Source organism: Bos grunniens, chromosome 12 (genome assembly GCF_055505025.1).
Source record: "Bos grunniens cultivar Pamir isolate PY7600 chromosome 12, Bosgru_T2T1.0, whole genome shotgun sequence".
Classification (NCBI taxonomy): Eukaryota; Metazoa; Chordata; class Mammalia; order Artiodactyla; family Bovidae; genus Bos; species Bos grunniens.
Genome location: NC_141176.1, coordinates 30,624,585 through 30,627,766, shown reverse-complemented (window position 1 = coordinate 30,627,766; position 3,182 = coordinate 30,624,585). Strand labels below are relative to the sequence as shown.

Here is a 3,182-nt window from a genome sequence, read left to right as displayed (position 1 = left end):
CGACGCTGGAGACCAGCGCCAGAATGGCCCGCACCACCCGCCCTGCGGCTCGGCGGGCCGAGTCCTGGGAGCGGAGCAAAACCAGCGGGTACTTTTTGGCTCTCTTCCTTTCCTTGGATATACCTTCCGTTGCAGTCTTGCTTTTTTTTTTTTTTTTTAAATTAAAAACAGAGTTTGTGTCTTTAAAACCTTCATTTCCCTCCCCCCCCCCTCCCCGGTAGTAAGCATTAGTTAATGATGGCCAGCCGGCTTCTGTGTCTTAGCACCACGTGACTGGGGCACGTGACTTGGAGCGGGCAGCGGTGGTGGTTCCTTGCAGTTGAATTGAAAAAAAAGATCAAGCTTATTATTGCAGGAAAGAGCCTGGGCAGCTCTTCGGGCAATGCGATGCCCGGGCGGGTTACACAACGCGCGGCTGCGCTGGGAGGCGTTTTCTAAAGAACACAGGACAAACACGGGTTTTATGGTTTCCAGAGCAGCGAGAGTCCATTTTCTTCTCCGAAAATGTAGGGTGAGCCTAAAGCAGGAATGCACCCAATTTCTCCCGAGCCACGTTCGTCCTTTACTGGCATGAGGCAGGAGGACCGCGGGGCACACAGATAACGCAGGAAAAGAGGAAGCCCAGTCCCCTCCTCAAGTGAAGATTCAGGATTGACTAAGTTGCCTTTCTCCCTCCCGAAAAAGTCTTCAAAATATGCTCTCCTCTATTTATACAGGGCTTTCCTGGTGGCTCACAAGGTAAAGAATCCGCCTCAATGTGGGAGACCTGGGTTCAATCCCTGGGTTGGGAAGAGAATCCCAAGGACAGAGGAACCTGGAGGGGATGGGGGGAGGGGGGTTATAGTCCACGGGGTCACAAAGAGTCGGACACGACTAAGCGACTAAGCACAGCATTTATAAAAACTAGAAATGACATTTGGAAATTCAAATTTTAAAGGAAGTGTTCATTTCACATTCCCCCTAAACCGCCCCCCCCCCGCCCCGAAGATTGCTAGAACCTTAGCAGTTAAATTCTGGTTCAGCACATCCTTCAAAGGAGAGAGCCCAAGAAAGATTAGGCTTTCTATAGGTGGAAAGAGCTGGGCGGGCCCTTTGCAGATCGGGCTGTAGGTGGGCCTGGATGCAAATATATGCAATTTGTCTCCAAAGGGCCCCACCCCTGCCCCCACCCGGAAGGTGCCACCCTGACTGTGCCCATCTCCTACTGTCCTCCCCGGATGCCCCTATCTGAAGATGGCCTGCAACATTTTGCTTTCTCTCATCTCTATCTAGGGTAGTCTTTCAGTGATGACTCAGTTACAGGAGAGAGAGATAAGGGAGGAACAGTAACCTTGGTTCTCGCCAGCCCAAGGCCTTCTCGGAACAGTGCTGCTTTCGAGCCGCAGAGGAGAACCACAGTCACTTTCCCACCCAGGCCTGTTCTGGAACAAGAGGCAAGCCCTTCCCCAGCTCGGGCCAGACTTCAGTGATGCATTCATTCACTCCACCGATGTGGATGGGGTGACTCCTCCGCCTGGCGCTATTCCAGGTGCTGAGAAAGCAGGAGTGAGCAGGCAGACACATCCCGGCTGCCTGGAGCCTGGCCCCAGTGAGGGCAGGTGGTCTCCCAGAGGCCAAACCCAGGAGTCCTGGTGGAGCCTCCTGCCACACCACCAGTGCTGGGACCAAGAGAGACCCTGCCAACGGATGCTTTGGAAATCAGAGCTACATGTTTGCTGACAGGTTGGTGTGATCCTGTTTCCTAGACACCTTCCAAGCCGGCACTGAGGAATCTTTGCTCAGTTTCTGATCCTGGTGGTCAAGAGTCTGTGTAGTATCATTATGGCTCGAAGCAGGACTACAAATACAACAGGGCTTCTGGGGTGTGATGGCTCCCTGAGCTGTAATCAAAGCACTGTGCCAGCCAGGGAAGCCTCGAAACCTTCCCTTCCCCGCTGCCCCACAGCCCTCCTTCCGAGGACATCTGGGCACCTCTGGCAGGAGCTGCCTGAGAGGCCAGCTGGTCCAGAGTGCCCAGGGCCAAGGCACAGCCTCGGGCAGCCTTCCAAAGGACAGGATGCCAACGCTGCTGGTATTCCTCCATGAGAGATGGGTACGAGCCTCCCAACTTGTCAGACCCAAGGTGGATCCGAGAACCAAAGTGTGTTCTGAAACTGGCAGAGCTTCCAACATCCTGAAAAAGAACTGGCCAGGGAACAGGTGGGAGAACCTGAGGGAAAGGATGAGCTATTACGTTCTTAGCAAAATTTTGATTGGACTCTTATGGACACTCAGTGAGCACTCTTCTCTAGAACTGGACCCTCTGTATCTGGAGGTTCCACATCCTTGGACCTAACCAACTGTGGATCCAAAATACTCACACACACACACACACACACACACACAAACTCCAGAGACTTCCCTGGTGGTCCAGTGGCCAAGACTCCGCACTCTCAGTGCAGGGGGCCTGGATTCTGTCCCTGGTCAGGGAACTAGATCCCATATGCCGCAACTAAGAGTTTACATGCTACAGCTAAAGATGCTACATGCCACAACTAAGACCCAGTGCAGCCAAATAAATAAACATTTAAATATATATATATATATTCTATCCTTCTATAAAGCTTGTCAGTTGGTACTGGTGGTAAAGAACCCACCTGCCAGTGCAGGAGACATAAAAGACATAGATTTGATCCCTGGGTCAGGAAGATCCCCAGAAGGAGGGCACGGCAACCCACTCCATGTAGGTTGAAAAGTATTCTTGCCTGGAGAATCCTGTGGACAGAGGAGCCTGGTGGGCTACAGTCCATAGGGTCACAAACAGTCAGACATAACTGAGGTGACTTAGCACACAGCACACACACATAAAGCTTATACTTAATGATTCTAAATAAACAGGGTCTTTTGAGCTGCTTGAATGGGATAGCCCTCATTTGGAAAAGCCACAGGCCTCCTTGGAAGAAGTTAAGCTGGTGGTTAGAATGGCCAAGAACTGCTTTCTGAATTGATAGCTGACAGTTGCCATCAATAATTCATAAACTTACCAATGGGTCAGGAATGGGAGCTTTCTACTGCAGCTCCCTAGCAAACTCGGCCCCAGTGTCCTCCTTCAACAAGGCAGGCCTCAAGGAGGCTGAAAAGTCATTACAAAAACCTGAGATGACAAAGCTGTAAATAAGGACACTACCTAACGTCCCTCGCAT

General features: G+C 51.5%; 1 long non-coding RNA gene across 1 annotated transcript; it reads left to right on the top strand.

The window, feature by feature from the left end:
* The first annotated feature begins 334 nt into the window (after window positions 1-334).
* Window positions 335-2,572, top strand: LOC147361599 (uncharacterized). The gene is made up of 2 exons (XR_015138131.1): window positions 335-738; window positions 1,273-2,572. It is a non-coding gene; the product is annotated as an uncharacterized LOC147361599 (long non-coding RNA).
* Window positions 2,573-3,182: the final 610 nt, after the last annotated feature.